The sequence below is a fragment of the Coffea eugenioides genome, chromosome 1 (genome assembly GCF_003713205.1).
Source record: "Coffea eugenioides isolate CCC68of chromosome 1, Ceug_1.0, whole genome shotgun sequence".
NCBI classification, from domain to species: domain Eukaryota; kingdom Viridiplantae; phylum Streptophyta; class Magnoliopsida; order Gentianales; family Rubiaceae; genus Coffea; species Coffea eugenioides.
In genome coordinates, this window is record NC_040035.1 from 2,656,786 (window position 1) to 2,673,399 (window position 16,614).

General features: G+C 32.1%; 1 pseudogene; it reads right to left on the reverse strand.

Moving 5' to 3' along the window:
- Positions 1 to 227: 227 nt before the first annotated feature.
- LOC113760935 lies at positions 228 to 13,218 on the reverse strand (annotated as a pseudogene).
- Positions 13,219 to 16,614: the final 3,396 nt, after the last annotated feature.

The window sequence follows — 16,614 nt, forward strand, 5'->3', positions numbered from 1 at the left end:
TTTTCTTCAATTTCATGATAAGCAATTAACAGATATGTTAGCTAAGAAAACAAAAAAAAAAAAAAAAGAAAAATTGACGCTTTATTGAACCTTCTAATTGCAACGTTCTTCTTAATCTAAGGCATGCAAGCCCAAATACAGATGTAGTTTAAAATGAATAGGACTAACATACACCAAAATGAAAGATGATAAGCAGCAAAGGAGGGAAGAAGAAGGATGATTGAATTATTTTGAGTATCAAAGCCATTTCAGCCAATTCTTTTCCTTTCAGGCCACAGGAGAAACATTTTTTGCAACTCATCCCTTGTAATGAAGAGCCTCATTGATGAACTTGTCGAAATTAATGTAAGATGATCCCCCTACCTCAGTTGCTTCCTCAGCTTTCTTCTTCTATTCTTTAGCTTTGAACCTCATTTTTCCCCTTCCTCTCCCACAATTATTTCGCGTACAAGTTCTGCAACTTCATCGTACTTCACGTCATGATTTATTTCCATTCCAATTCCCCATTTCTCACAAGAGTAATGACAATTAGTTTGCTAATCAGCAAAGAAAGGCCAGCAGATGATAGGCACACCAGCACAAATAGTTTCCATCATAGAATTCCATCCACAGTGAGTCAAAAATACGCCAATAGTTGAATGCTCCAACACTTTCTCCTATGCACACCAGTTTGTTAAGAACCCTCTATCCTGAATCTCTTTCAGGAAATCTTCAGGCAACATTACTGATTATCCTCCCTGCATTACATCAGGCCGAACAATCCATAAGAACTGTTGCCTGCTGGTAGCAAGTCCCCAAGAAAATTCTCTGAAATGATGGTCAGTCATGGTTGTTACACTTCCATAATTAACATAAACAACTGAGTTTGGTGCTCTTCGATCCAGCCACTCGAAAACTTTCGAGTCAGGCTTCCATAAACTTGAATTTAGGGAATTGACTTGACTTTCAGGAACAACGTGCCTAGATAATAATTGTAGAGGGCCTATTGCATAAATATTTGGGAAATTGAACTTCAAAATGACTGCCTCCAATGCTTCTGTTTCAAATTCATCGAAGGCATTGAAGATTATTGCTGGAGCTTTCAGACAACTCTGTGCTTCCTCTCCCATGAAATCAAACATGATGTCATTGGATCGATTGCTCTTAAAAAGCTTCGAAGGTCCCTGAATTTTACATTGCTCATGCCACAAATCCAATCAACAAGCTTATCAAGAGTACCATCTGTAACGTAATCGTCATCTGGATAGAAAAGCGAAAAACCATTTTTCAAGATTGAGGAACAATTATGAAGACTGTCAAGCAATGAAAATCAAAATTCAAACATTTGAACAACCATCCTTATCAAGTTTTATTCCTTTCAGTATCTGTGTTTCAGAAAATTCATATAGGATTATCTACCAAAGTTGTTGACGCATTAATCAAAATGGTAAAAGAAAGAAGAAAAATTAGAAAGACTGTGTTGAGATTTGCCAACTTTTCCTATAGATTTTATCAGATTGAGTTTGATATCAAAATAATTTAGTTATTAGAAAAATAAGGATATTTGTTAACCAAAAATCATGTGGTTTGTTAACAAATATTTTAACTAAGATTTGCTAGTAGAAGAAGATTATATTTTGTTGAAATTTTTAAGATAATTGTTAGTTGGATATTTTGCTAGTTTGTTTCATGTAATCACTACAAATAGTGAGTTGATGAATGTAGAACACAAGCTCATTTTTCATCTTTAATACAAGTCTCTTATAAGTTTTTTTTGCAACACTAAGGTGTTGTTTCTTAGTTTATATTTCAAAAAACCAACAAAGTGGTATCAAGAGCCTAAATCTTAAGGGCCTCTTTCTTTGAGAGTGAGTGAATCTAGTGAAAATCTCTTTTTCACTATAAAATTATACATTTAAGCCTTCAACATCAAAATGTCAGGAAACAACTTCTTGTCGAATCCTTCAAGTTTCACTGGTGACAACTACTAAATTTGGGCTGTCAAAATGAAGTTCTATTTGGTGGCTATGATCTTTGGGATATGGTAGAGACAGATCCTGTTTCTGAATTGTCGGAAGATCCAACTATTACAGAGATGAGAGCCCAGAGGAATGCCGTTAAAATGAGATCAAAAGTCATGACATGCATTCATTTAGCAGTTTTCAATGCAGTATTTACAAAAATTATGGCTTGTGAAACTGCAAAGGAAGCTTGGGATGCTCTTAAAGTGACTTTTTAAGGCAATGACAGAATAAGACAGATTCAAGTTTTGAACCTTAGGAGAGAATTCGAACTCTTTAGGATGAAAGACAAGAAAACATTAAAGAGTATTCTGACAGACTCTGAAATGTTGTGACCAAAATCAAGTTGATTGGAGAACAACTTTCGGATAGCAAAGTTGTAGAGAAAGTATTGATAAGTTTACCAGAAAGGTTTGAAACCAAGATTTCCTCCCTTGAAGATTCAAGGGATCTCTCTCGAATGACCTTGCCAGAATTGATCAATACTTTAGAGGCACAAGAACAAAGACGAACCATAAGAACTGAAGAAATCATTGAAGGTGCTTTTCAAGCAACAAATAAGGATCAAATTCGACAAGGTGGTAGAAATGATCAAGAGAAAAATAGCAAAGATGAGAAGAAAAATGGTAAAAATCTTCCGTATTCACACTGTAAGAAAACCTCACATCTTCAATATATTGTTGGTTTAAACCTGACATTCATGTAGGTTTTGTAAGCAAATGGGACATATGGAGAGAGTTTGCAAAAATAAAGGAAAAAGAAGACTTCAATCTCAGATGGTTGATGAAGAAGATGAGAAGCAACCTTTTGTGGCCACTTGTTTTGCAAACAATAATTTTAGTTCTGAAACTTGGCTAATAGACAGTGGTTGCACTCATCACATGGCATATGAAGAATCTATGTTTAGAAAACTTGATAAATCGCAAATCTCCAAAGTCAAAATTGGAAATGGAGGTTATATTGAGGTGAAAGGCAGAGGTAGTGTTGCTATTGATTATGGTTCAGGTATCAAAATTATTTTTGATGTTTTATATGTACCTGAAATTAATCAAAATCTATTAAGTGTTGGACAGTTATTGGAGAAGAATTATTCTATCATTTTCAAAAACAGGACCTGTGTTATACATGATCCAGTTGTGAATGAGTTTTTCTCAGTGAAAATGAGAGGCAAAAATTTTGCTTTGAATTTGTCAGAAATTGACAATACTAAGGTATAGTATTTTGAATCAAAAAATTCAGATATTGCTAAAATTCAGGAGGAGATCACTGATGAGGCAATTGAAGGAGTTTATGTTGTGAAAATTCATGAAAAGCTACCCAAAGATGATGGTGGTGACAAAACTGATAAAAAATCATACAAAAATTTGAAGGATTGCTTTATGTCTCTGATAGCAATCATTTTTTGTATTGCAAATTTCTTCTTCAGGTTCATCTATTACATATGGGAGTTCCACTTTCAAGTTGCAAAGAAATCATTTGAATACATCAAAAAATTTGGTATTGATTTTGAAGTTTGGCTCAAGAAACATTGCAAGACTGATTACCAGATTGCAGACATTTTTATGAAACCATTGTCCAAAACAAGGTTCAAAAATTTAAGAAAACAATTGAAAATCTACAGCAAAAATGGCAAGAAGGAGTGTTGAGATATGCCAACTTTTCCTACAGATTTTATCAGATTGAATTTGACATCAAAATAATTTAGTTATTAGAAAAATAAGGATATTTGTTAACAAAAGATCATGTTGGTTTGTTAACAAATATTTTAGTTAAGATTTGCCAGTAGAAGAAGATTATATTTTGTTGAAATTTTTAGAATAATTGTTAGTTGGATATTTTACTAGTTTGTTTCATATAATCACTATAAATAGTGAGTTGATGAATGTAGAACACAAGCTCATTTTCCATCATTAATACAAGTTTCTTATAAGTTTTTTTTGCAATACTAAGGTGTTGTTTCTTAGTTCATGCCCCAAAAAACCAACAGACTGCTTCTGTTGTTTATGACAGCTAATATGTATCATCAGTTTTGCTATCAACAACTTATCACTGCACATGTATACTTACTAATATGGTAGCCCATCTCAGTAGATCTAATTGAAGGAGTTACTTAACATATTGCAATCCTATCTTTCTTTTTGTGATAATTTCATGAACCTTCTTTAAGGTTTTTCGTAATATCACTTAGCATTAGCGGTGGAGTCAAGTCTTATAATCATTGGGGCCCGTACTGTATTTCTAAATTGATATTATTGTTATGTTAAAAAAAGTAGTTTACATTAAGATTGTATTTTATCTTGAATTTTCAAGTTTTAAGCTTCTAACATTATTTCTTTTCCATATCCTATTCAATTTTGTATGTTAATAGCTTCCAAACAATTTCACTGATGAAGAGATGTCTAGAAGAAAATACTAATATTTTGGGGCCGGGGAGGGGAGGGGAGGGAGGGGTAATGTTTGGGGAGATTGGGATTTTTCAACATATAAGGGGCAATGTAAATCAAAAATTGTATTTTCCAAAATATAGGGGTTACAATTATAAGAAAAAAACTAAAAAACTTTCAAATCTTTCAAGCCCATCCTTCATTACAGGATGGCTCTATCATTCCTTATCATCCATGAGATTTTAAAAATATTCCTTACCTCGTCAGTTTGAACTGTCTAGATATTTCATTAAATGCCATCAACTGACAACATTACCCTTGCACTATTAATAACTACTATTTTACCAAAAAAAATCCAAAAGGAAGAAAAAACTTTTAAATAAAATAATTATGGACAAAAGATAACCAAATTGACATTCCAAATTGGTTTGTATTTCTCTGTGTCTCCAACTGGTACTTGAACTTTGTCTATAGTTGGTCACTTGAAGAATTTTAGTAAATAATTAACACCTTGGAGAATTTTATCAGTCGAATTTGTAGAAGGCAGGCAAATTTTTTTACAAAGTGCATTCTAATAAATGATGTTATGTAAGTTGCATTTAAAATTAAATTAATATTTTCATACGTGTGGTATGCATGCAACCTCCACTTATAAAAAAAGTTATTGAAAATATTAGTTTAAGAATTATTTTGTAACCAAAATTTTTTTAGCTTTGCTATTACCCTTATTTATCCTATTTATGAAGCTTACAATAGAAATAAAAATTAAAATAAGGCTAAAAGGTAAATGTAAAAATATGAGAGGTTGCATGTAAGAAACTTGAGTCAGATGGAATTCCTTGCTCCCACGCGTTTGCAGTTATGAAAGCGGAAGATATGGACGAGATTCCTAAATCATGCATTCTGTTTAGATGGACTCAGCAAGCAAAGCCAGCAGAAAAAAAAAATTCTATTCAACTTGAAGATTCAGCAATTCAAATAGCTCAATTTGGTGCTTTATATGCATTAAGTAATCAAATGTGTTTTTATGCAGTTAAGACACAACAAGGATATGATGAAGCTAGAGATTGCATTATAAATTCAGCATCTCGTTTCAAAAATCTTTGGGTGAATGACACGCCTCTAGTGCATAAAGCTAAATGAAAGGACAATATGATGGATGAGTCCACAAAGAGGAGTAATTTTGATGTTCCTGATCCAATTCTGTAACAAAGTCCATAAAGCAAAAGTACTACTTATTTGCATCTTTCCTGTAACATTATTTTTTCTTGCAATTTTCTATTTTAGTTATCCATTCGACATTAGTACGGGCATAGATACGGATTAAGCAACTAGTTTGAGGAGTAATATTTTTTATCATAAAATTAATTTGAATTGAATTAACAAGTTGATATTTTCAAAAAAAAAAAGTGTAATTTTTTGGGACTTAGATTGTCATTTTTGAAAAAATTTTAAAAAACTATATTTTAGCAATTGTTGTCGTTGACACTTAATTGTCTAGACCAACTTTTATCAGTTATCCGCATACAATTGGTGTCATTAAGAATAATTGAAGTTCTGATAGCAATACTCTATTCAAATGTAAATATCAACCCAAGTGACAAAATAAATGATAACTAAACAAATGAAATATGAGCTCAATTAATCGTGTTCAGACTACAAATTCGGTTAATGGATAATTAGTATATACTAAATTGTATTTCCATTTGTAGAAAAATAATATGCATTTTATATCTACTAACGAATAAATTACTGATGTTTTAAATAAATCAAACCTAAACTCATGGTGTGATATGTATGCAGTTGCTCACATTTATATTTATGCCATCATCCTTTCTTTCCATTTTCTTTTTAATAGTGCAAATTTCTTTTAACTATATTGGTAAAAAAAATAAAATACTTTACTAATTATTCCAATTTATTTAGCAAGTGTTAGTAATTTCATTAGAAATTATGCTATGTAAAAATGGTTTAATAATTTTTTACTAAACATAAATACTGCATACAAAAGAAAAAGATATTTGATTTTGTTTTACTTTGATTAGAAAAACTTGTGGTAGTAATAACGAAAATGGTGACAGTGGTGCAAATTTTGAATCAACAATCAACGTACCCTTGATTATGGTAATTTTTTAGTAGATCAGACCAATATATGCCATAAAGTGGTAAGATTTAATCATTTATGAGTTGACAATTTTAGCAGTCTATACACCCTTCACCTATAAAAAATTATGATTATTATAAAATGACATTTTATAATAATTTACATAATATTTGCCAACTAAAAATAAGTTTGATAAAAAAATATGCATACAAATCTATAATGTAAATGATACAAAATATATTTGAAAGTCACAAAACTTAATATATGGGTAAATTTAATAATTTTCAAAGATCATGCTACATTAATACACCTTTAACTTTTATAATTGTGACCTAGAAAATAAATTTATTAAAATTTTACCATTTTATTAAATTCATAAGTATTAATATACGGAAATTGTGATGTATAGATAAGTGCTATTCTATATATAACTCGAAAGATTTGTTATTGTCATCCAAACTATCTAACCTTTCACAAATTCAAAAATAATTCAAAAATTTGTAAAATGACAAATTATTCTTACATAATTTATAAGGTCATGTGAAAAAATAGCCTTCATAGTATATTTAAAATGCTTGAAACACATAACATTTATAAATGATGCATACAATCGTTTATTAGACATTTACGTTATGAGCAATTACTAACTATAATACTTAGTTTCAATCATTAATAAAAAATCTTAGCATTATTTTAAATAAACTTCCTAATACTTGTTTCATATAAGTTTCTTTAAGTAAAATAATAAATTTATGCCACAAACTAGTAAGTTTTGACGATTAACCAAATTTATTATTCTATCAACAAGATTTACTGTTAATCTATAAAAACTTACTATTACTTGAAATAAACTTTCTCTCCAAAAAGTAAGTTTCCAATATAGAGTAGTAATTTATTTTAAAAACAGTAATTTTTCATATTTAATTCGATTTGCCTCGGGTTAACTTACTATTTTTAATGCGAAATTTACTAACCAAATTTTTAGGTATTATCTTATTTAGATGACCGGTCCAACAGATAATCAAATGATCGTTAAACGTATTTTTACCTGTCATATTAGGTAAAACCAGTTTCATTATCATAATTATGTTACTTCAGACTTTTCCAAAAATGGAAAAAAAGCATTTGTTTTTGTTCGGTAGATAGAAAAAACATTTGCAAACTTGTCTCTATACCCTTCTCAATCCCTCCCTATCCCTCTCGCTTACACAACATCATCTTCCACACCAATACGACCTTACACAGAGTCATTCTTACCTGGTATTTACTTCTCCATCTTGAGTCATTCTTACCAGTGAAAATAAGTCCAACAAGTCTTGGAAGCCTATCGGTTTGCGTCATTCTCTGGAAAGGTCCTTCTTTTTAGCGTCGTTCTCTAGAAAGGTCCTTCTTTTCTTGATTTCACCACGAGAAAGCTATTAGCAGACGAGAGGAAGAGTAGCTCCCAAGGAGGGTCAGCAGAGCAAGGCAAACAGCAAAGGCACTACGCTCTTGGTGCTTTTGCCATTTCACTCTCACAAGACAAGATCATTATACAACCTTGGGATGGTCTAAAACTTGCACCTTTACTACAAAAATTGGTTTTTTTAAGTAAAACTTAGTACTTCATCTTTGTGTTTTAATTTTTTTCTTTCCATATCTAAAAACTTTCTAGGAACATCATTCATGGCTCAATGAGGCTGGAGTTGTGCTACTAGTCATCAAGCAAGACCCAGGTTCAGGTAACGACCCTATCTCCCAATATTTAGTATAATATTTTACTAGTAATGAGCGGTAGTTTTGGACATTAATGTATTTGTTAACCTATTTTTAAGATATGTTGTTATGAACTGAGTCTTATGGATGGTGATGGAGCTAATCATATGATCAGCTACAATGATGATCAAATGAAAAGCAATTGAAAGTTAGTTACTGCCAGCAAGCAAGAAGTTAACAGTTTGCTAGAATAATAGTGTTAGGTAATAGAGGGAATTTTGTAGTGCTTATTACTAAATCTTCAACCCACTTTCTGTATATAAATAGAGGATTGATTGTATCTTAGGCATCAATGATTTGAGTTGTAATAACTTCTCCTCTCTGGAATAATAAAATCTTCCCATTCTCCCTCAACCTCTTCTCTGATACTTACCTCTTTCTCAATTCTCACTTCTTCTACTTTCTCCCTAAACTCTCTTTTCTGAACCAGATCATTATATATGTGTCCTATAATATAATATTTAATATTTTAGTTTGGTATTAGTGAGTAATATTTAGTATAATATTTTACTAGTAATGAGCACTATTTTTTGATGGTAATGTGTTTATTAATCTATTTTTTTAAGATATGTGTCCTATAATATAATATAATATTTTAGTTTAGCAGTAATGAGGAGTGGGCACTAGTTTTGCATATTAATGTATTTGGATATTTGGATGTTAATGTATTTTTAAGATATTTGGATATTAGGATATTAATGTATTTGTTAATTTATTTTTAAGAAATATGTTGGGCTATTGTTGGATTGGAAGTAATCTCTTCACAATATAAAGCTCTCCACCCTGAAGAGGAGCACCAATCATTGTCTATACAGAAGGCTGTCAACTGCGTTAGAGACTACTACTATAGCATGCAAGTACCGGACGATGTGAAGGAAGACGCATACTCTTGTCAACGGGTATTTGAATACGTCAATGGGCTTGTTTGGATTGAGATGATTTCAAGTAAAATAATTTGTTTTACAAATTCCAACTACATTTTTATTTTCTCAGTCACCTTTTTATCTCATATATATCACAATACAAAAAATGCTACAGTAATTATCTCAAATAAATCATCCAAATAAACTCCTATCCAAACAAACGCAATGTTTGAATGAGGATTATCCATGGGATCGTGCCAACAGGAGGTGTAATCCACCTCAAAATGTAAGTTTGTTCTAGTTAATGTTTTCTGTAATTTTTTTAAAAATAGCTAATACTAAATAAAATGTTTGAATTTTTGTCTTTACAAACAAAGCGATTCTTTGCAAGAAGTTTTATACAGCCAAGCACAAAGGAAGAAGTCAATTTGGCACTCTCACAATTTCCTCTTATTGGTGTAGTGCGTGTCTATCAAAGCTTCATCCGTCTCAAGGGAAGGGTTAGGAAAAGAATCAACTAAAATTATGTACATGCACAATCATGTGTTTTGACGTAAAATTGAATGTTATTGCATTGTAGGACATTTATCATGGACCAACGGAGGAGGAAAATTATTTGGGACTTCATGCAATTTTGTTGACGGGGTTTTGGGTCAAAGATGGGGTTGAGATATTTCAATCCAAGAATTCATGGGGTACTGGTTTTGGACACAATGAGATTAGAAAAATTAGAAGAGAGCTCGTCTCCAAGATAATGTATCCTACGGATATATTTTGGTGTCATAGGGGACTAAAATCCTATCAAGTAGGCCTTTCCAAAGGTAAGGAAGAGGACAAAGATGGGGGTGGAAATAAAGGAAACAAAAGAAGTGGCAAAAGGGGAAAACTTGGTGCTTCTTCCAAAAATCAATGGCAAAGGGAGAAGGAAGCCTAGTGCTTTTCAGCAAATGAAGCTGTGAGTTCTGCATTTTGCAGTGTATATATCTATTGAGCCAAAGCATATTTTAGGATGTTATTTATTTTTGATTATGTGTTGATTTTCATGAATGTTAACATGGGCTTTGATAATAGGATATTTGAGGTTTTTCTTTCAAAAGTAAAAATGATTTGGGGGATACTTGTTCATATTCTGAACTCTCTTAAAGGTTATTGTTAATTTTTAAGCTCATTACTTTCTCTGTCTCTGCTGCTGGCGATTTGTGTTGCAAACTTAGGGGGATTGGCTTTAAGTATGAGAAATGCCAATTTTGAGAATTGTTTAACCTTTTTATGTTTCTCTAGAACTGTAGCTTATTATATTCTGTAGGTTTAACTTGTGCGTCTATAAACATATGGTACCTCATTGTCATAAGATTCTGATTTTTAGTCCTAGCTTTTCAGCGTTAATATTGGCACATGATTACATGCTGATCTCAATATCTTGATCTTGTAGAATTCCAATATGGACAAGCTTAAACTAAATGTGCCAAAGTTGCCTTAACTTGAACTTAATGCTTTTAGCCAGAGGCTGCAAAAGAATAAGAATCATGCTTATAAAATGCCTTAACTCTCGTATACTTGTTTCCAGCATGAAAGCATAAAATGCTTGAAATGGTTATCACCACTGTGAATCTAGTCTTCTCTTCTCATGCACTGCATTTTAGTAGTTCAAAAATTTGAGTAGTTTAGGAATCTAACTTTTTGTCAAATACTTGCTATTTATTTCAATCTACGACTTGTTTCCTGTTTGCCATTTCCTTGCAGGTTAACATAGCTCTTCATGTTCTTACACGCCCTGTGGCAGATCAGGTTAACTGTCTATCGAACCCTTGGTTGCTCTGAAGGCCGTGGTTGTAGGTTAACTTTAATGCATGGGCCTTGCCTTCCAGAGTTCATGATACTTTGAAGGCCGTGGTTGCTCATTACAATGCAAGCGAGCTCATAACTCAAAGAGAGGTGAGGACCAGATATTTGCTCAATTAGAATTCTTTAACTGTAAGGGGAATAAAGGAAAACTTCTGATATACAAGAACTTGTTCTTATCTGGAAATGCATTTTATCAGTCACATAAACATGAAAGTGACATAGACACGAGCCTTTCTAAGTATGACATTGATCTTTCTAATAGATATCTGTCAGGTGCTTAGTTTTTAGTTGTGCTCAATCAAACATTCAATGGATCCTTCTTTATCTTTTCTAAGATTACAGGAGGTATACATTTGTTGATTTTTGTTTATGCAGACTGTCAGTCAGGAAATTCGGGGCCTTTTGGCTAGAAAAGCAGCCTTCTTTAACATTTCACCTGATGATGTTTCTATAACCTGTCTGACTTTTGGAAGGGAATTTACTGCTGCAATTGAGGCAAAGCAAATTGCTGCACAAGAAGCTAAGACAGCTATATTTATTGTGGAAAAAGCTAAATAGGAGAATAAAAGTGCCATAGTCAGAGCATAGGTAAGATAATTTCTTCAGTTACTTGAACATTGTATGTGCAACCAGTTTCACAAAACACAAAAGTTGTAACTCTTTGAGTTAACTTTTCATGCTTCAAGAATCATTTAATTTGGAGTTCTGCGGACCGAGATATGGCCAAAATACCATCAACTGGTCAGAGCTCTGTTTCATCTTTTGATCATGCATATGTACTTCTGTATCTTGACTTTTTGACAAGAAAGACGACTAAACTGGATTTCGATATCTTCATACCAAATGTAGATCTCTTTCTTAGCTTCAAAATGGTTAAGAATTATCTCAATCCAATACTTGTATCTCAAGATATTGCCAAAATACCACAAGGTGTCAAAACTGTCTTTACTTGCATTCCTTCCTTTAAATGTTTTGCACTTCATGTCTTCTTTAAACCGTTTCAATTCATCAATAATCATCCAATTCTCTTCTCAATTCATGCCGATTGATGATTGAATCACCAAACCTACAAAAACATGAAATTTTCACTATTAAAATTCATAGAAATGTAATTTTTGCCACTTAAACCACAAAATGTATATTTTTACCAAAATCTGGTCAGTGCTCTGTTTCATCTTTTGACCATGCACATGTACTTCTGTATCTCAACTTTTTGACAAAGAAGACGACTGACTGGATTTCAATGTCTTCGTACCAAATATAGATCTCTCTCTTAGATTCAAAATGATATAAGAATTACCTCAATCTGATGCTTGTATCTCAAGATATTGCCGAAATATCACAATGTGTCAAAACTATCTTCAGTTGCATTCCTTCTTTTGAATGTTTTACACTTCATGTCTTCTTTAAACCACTTCAAATCATTAATAATCATGTAATTCTCTTCTCAATTCATGCCAATTGATGATTGAATCACAAACCTACAAAAACATGAAGTTTTCGCCATTAAAATCCATGAAAATGTAATTTTTGCCATTTAAACCACAAAATGTATATTTTTACCAAAATTCTAGTTAATTAGTTATAAAACTAAATAAAACACACCAAAATTAACTAATAAAATATACTAAAAATATGTAAAATATATACTTATCAATACCAATTAAGTTGAGATGGAACGTTAAAGACAATAATAGCATAGTCCGGAGACAACAAAACAAATAAAGAAGAAGTTTATAGTACATACTTTTGAATGGAAAAATTCCTCTTCTGATAAGCTCTCTATAGTGCAAGTATCCAATGAAAGAACAAGCAGAAGCAGTCCGAAATTGAACTTCAAGGATGCCCAAATCTTCAGCAGCTTTGATGACAAAGCGCATGCCACCATCAGAAATCACACAACTAACAGGGGGCACTTCAGAAGACGAGTTCAGTTTAATCAAAAGCTCCTTAAAAGGAACCAAACAATTTTTTCTGACAGAATCACAAATCGGAGGTACATCTTGAGTGGCATCTTTATCTGATGTTGGCATCCCATCAGGGATAGTCTCAAACCTGAAATCATGGAACCTTTTAACTGATTCTGGCCCTTTTGATCGAATCAAACGTTTGTGGTTAAATTCAGTGTTGACAAAGGTTATATGGAACCCTTTGGCATGCAAAACCTTAGCGAGTCTTATTAATGGGTTAACGTGGCCTTGAGCTGACAATGGAACCAAGACTGCATGAGATTTTTCTGTGGTTCTTGTGGTTTCCAGAGAACCCATTTTCTATTTAAATGAAAGTCGAAGGCGAAGTATTATGCATAAGTCCCTAATTGATGGTGCCATTTATGGGATTTGGGGCAAAAATTAATTCAGACCATACACAAAGGTCTACACAAGTCATACACTATACTACAAAATATAGTACAAAACATTTGTTTCATGGGTAACACACGTCCAATGAAAATCAAAGTGAACTTTTTAAATTTTTGTTGTGTATATTTAAAAGGGTTAATTACACTTTACTCCTTGAATGTGGTGTTCATTTGCACTTTCCCCTTGAATAAATAAAAGGCACTTTGTGCTTGTAGAATTTAGGGAAAAAATACCTTCTAATAAATCTGCTTAACAGAGTAGGTGTAGAATAACATTTATCATGTCCAAAAAAAAAGAAAAAAATCTGCTTAGCGGATTAGCCAAAAAGACAAATGAGCCCTTTAATTAAGTTTTAACTAAAGTAACAAAAGTTAATTATGAGCAGATATATTTTTCAAAAAAATAAACATGAAATGAGGATATATATATATATTTAACTATTACTGATTCATTTACTGCATATTTATTTACTGTAAACAAACTTGAAGATGGTTCATCAATATTCTAAGATGACCATGTTGTAATGCAATAAGATCCCATTAAATATGTTTGCAATAACATATAGTCCACTTTCGCTAGTAAAATATTTTATCAAATAATAGCAGCCTTTTTTATTGTTTTCATAAGTTGAGCTTAAGAAAAATATTATAATTCAATTATCAAACTTTAAGCATGTACAAATGAATGAATAATCATATAAATTGGATGAGGAAACACATTTTTTGAGTTATTTTATGAAGGGTATAATTATACAATATCCTTAACCGTCAAAGTTTTAAACAATTTATTAGTTAAAATTGCAAGCATCATATTTTTCTCGGAGCAAAGAGAATATTGTTTGCATTTAGTGGGAAAAGTGCTTATTATTCCCACATGCAGGGGGCAAACTATAATCAACTTTTTGAGAATTTGAAACTTCAATAATTCATGACTGGGTTACCTTTTTCCCACGGGGATGTCATGCCACAAGATGGCCTATGCAGACTAGTACACTTGTCCAACATTAATTGTATAATATAGCTTAAGAATTTTATGGCTAAAAAAATTCATTTTTAAAAGTACACAATAAAGACATATAGTGACCCAAAGACGTCAACCAAATGATATTAAAAGCAACCTCTTCCTATTTATATTGCCAACTTTTTTGGGTGAAATCCTTAAAAATTATTAAATGAAACATGGGAAAAGTTTAGAGATTTGTTTCGAAAATATCCATACCATGGATTTCTCGATTGGCTAATTGTACAAATTTTCTATATTGGTTTATCCTTTTCTACTAAAACTACTATCGATGCAGCCGCAAGTGGAGTTTTGAAGGCAAAATCATCTCAAGAATCTCAAGATTTGATAAAGAAAATGGCAGTAAACAATTATCAATGGGCTAATGAAAGAGATAATCTAAGGCACCTAACATGTATGATTGAAAGTGCTTAGTGCTCAAATGAGCAATATGATGAAGGTGTTGAATAGACAAGTCGGATGTAGTACACATTCTTCTTCCATTGTGCATGTTGCTTGTTGTTTTATATATAGAGGTGATCATGAGGCTAACGAGTGTGTTGATCTTGAGTAGGTTCAATTTGTCAATAATTACATTAGGAATGCTCAAAATAATCCATACTCAAATACATACAATTCGGGATGGAGAAATCATCCATATTTTGAGTGAAAAGATTAAGGCAGCCCTCAAAGACTGACTAATCTGTCGGAATTCTAATTAAGGCAACCACAGACGAATACTAAACCGGATTGGGAGATAGCGATCGAGAAGTTAGCTAAGGGCATTTCGAAAAGATTTGAGCGAATTGAGGGGTGGTTAGACTAATTGATTGGGATTATAGAAAGATGGGGGTTCAAATTGGTCAAATTGCTAATTCAATTAACAACAGAAATTCTGGCGAATTGCCGAGTAAAACTGAAATGAATCCAAGAGAACATGTCAATGCTATCACTCTTAGAAGTGATAAAATGGTTGAGGGACCTAACTTAGGCAATTCAAGTGGTGATAAAAATAAGGAGCAAGTAATTGAAGGAGTGAAAGAAATCCAAAATGATCATGTTGTAATTGATATAGAAGTACTTCCTCCTAATTTAAAGTTTAATGTGATTCCTTTTCCACACAGGTTGTAGAAAGATGGGAAAGATCGAGAGTTTGAGAAATTTTCAAAATTTTTAAACAATTACACATTAACATTCCTTTTATTGATGCTATTACATAGATTTCCTCTTATGCGCGTTTCTTAAAGAATATCATGCCAAAAAAGAAGAAAATTGTGGATAATGAGATGATAAAATGTATGAACCCTAAAAACCCAATGTATGTTTCGATCATTTTACATATGCATGCGATGATAAATTTAACAAAAAAATGATCTAGAATGCATTTTGAGTTTTTAGGGTAGATTTGCATAATTTTGAGAAACTTGAAATTTCTACAAAATTTGCAGAAGAATACGCACAACTTAGAAAGACGCGACTTTGAATCGCGTGTTCTATTATTCGCGTATTCAGTTCTGCAAGTTCATTGCAGAAAATGCGACTTCGAATATACAACTCAAAGTCGCGTATTCACATCTGCAAAGATATAACTAAAAACACAACTTCAAATACGCAACTTGAAGTCGCGTATTCAATAAAATGTTTTCACAGAAAACGCAACTTGCAATACACGACTGGAAGTCGGGTATTCTTCCCTTGATACAAAACCCTAAAACGCGCGTATTCTTCCCTTGATACAAAACCCTAAAACGTGACTTTCCTTTTCAGTTTTCTTCTTCATTCATCTTCCAGCCGCCTTTTCCTTCAGCCCAAAACTCCTCTTCACAAAATTCCACTTTTTGCTCAATTTCTTGCTAGATAGCATCAACCCATTATCATTTAGTCCTCATAAAGTCTTTTTAACTGATTGAAATCGAAGAAAAATAACTCAATCGATTTTTAAGAAATTTGGAGCTAGGTTTTGTAGTTCTTAAATTCATCAATTGGAGGTCAATTAGAGTGATTTTCATAAGGCTTTTTGCATAATCATCATCTCCAAACATCACTCTTTGTGATTGAAGTGAGTTTCTTCAATAAGTTTTTGTATTGTAGAAGTTGATATTTCTCAATTTCCTGAGTTTTCTGACATCTTCTAATTTCGAATTTTTGATGATGTTTATTGAAGTTTTTGGCCTCTATTATAATTATTTAGATTGTTTAAGCATGTTTACACGTTCAAATGTAGCAAATTGATGGATTATTAGTTCTTTAAATTTTTAATTTACTATATTTGGTTAAAACTGAAAAATTAGTTTGGAATGTTAT